We start from the raw sequence: 1,470 nt of genomic DNA, 5'->3' as shown, positions 1-1,470 counted from the left end.
AACAACATTATTAAACCAGGTAACACAAGATCAATATTACTAAACCAGGTAACACAAGATCAATATTACTAAACCAGGTAACACAAGATCAATATTACTAAACCAGGTAACACAAGATCAACATTTCTAAACCAGTAACACAATATTAACATTACTAAACCACGTAACACAAGAACAACACTTCTAAACCAGGTAACACAAGAACAACATTATTAAACCAGGTAACACAAGATCAATATTACTAAACCAGGTAACACAAGATCAATATTACTAAACCAGGTAACACAAGATCAATATTACTAAACCAGGTAACACAAGAACAACACTTCTAAACCAGGTAACACAAGATCAACATTTCTAAACCAGCAACACAATATTAACATTACTAAACCACGTAACACAAGAACAACACTTCTAAACCAGGTAACACAAGAACAACATTATTAAACCAGGTAACACAAGATCAATATTACTAAACCAGGTAACACAAGATCAATATTACTAAACCAGGTAACACAAGAACAACATTTCCAAACCAGGTAACACAAGATCAACACTACTAAACCTGGTAACACAAGACCAACAGTTTTAAATCTGATTAAACAATATCAACACTTCTAAACCTGGTAACACAAGATAAACACTTCTAAGCCTGGCAACACAAGTGTTCAAGCCTGTGTTGGTAAGAATGTAATGTACGGTTTCGGTAAATGTATTACAAACAAAGAAATCCAATATTGTGATGGGTTCTTCATATTGTTTAATATCATAAAAACAACAAGAAAATGTTTTCCAGCCAAACTCAACACGTATTCTTGAAACCATTTTTAAAGAAAATTACCTTTTGTAATAACGCTTCCATGATGTTTTCTTAGTGTTAAGCTACAAAATGGTGGACTATCTTATGCTCTGTTCGTCTGGGAACTTTCCCCCCAAATAAATTAAATTCTCCGTTTGTCACTGTTTTCACTAGCTAACAACAGAAAACACAAGTTAAAAAACTTTCTTTCAAAAAGTTTCCAACATCATTTATTATTTTATAACTAGACTGAAATCGGATTGTATACATGGTACCTATTTTCCTTTCAACTTAAAGTTTTCAGACTGTCGTTAATAATTCAAAACAATTTTACGTAAACAAATTAATCCATGGTATAAGCATATTAATATTTCAAATCCAAAGTCAGTTCCAATAAATGTGTAATTAAAATTTTCTTATTTCATATAAACCTTTTGACATCCTCTAGGCTTTATATTTTCATAAAACAAAAACCTCCATCTTAGCCCCTCAGTGGCACAGCGGTATGCCTGCGGATTTAGAACTTTGTGCTTAACTTCAAAACAAAGAAACAAACCCCCATTTTGAGCCCCCCCTCCAAACCTTTTTGTTTTCTTCTGTTAGTCAACAAAATTTTGCCTAACAGAAGTACAATCTGTTTATCTGGTTTTTTTCGATAAAAAATTATTTCA

The sequence above is a fragment of the Limulus polyphemus genome, unplaced genomic scaffold (genome assembly GCF_000517525.1).
Source record: "Limulus polyphemus unplaced genomic scaffold, Limulus_polyphemus-2.1.2 Scaffold3920, whole genome shotgun sequence".
NCBI classification, from domain to species: Eukaryota; Metazoa; Arthropoda; class Merostomata; order Xiphosura; family Limulidae; genus Limulus; species Limulus polyphemus.
This window is presented reverse-complemented; position numbering follows the sequence as displayed.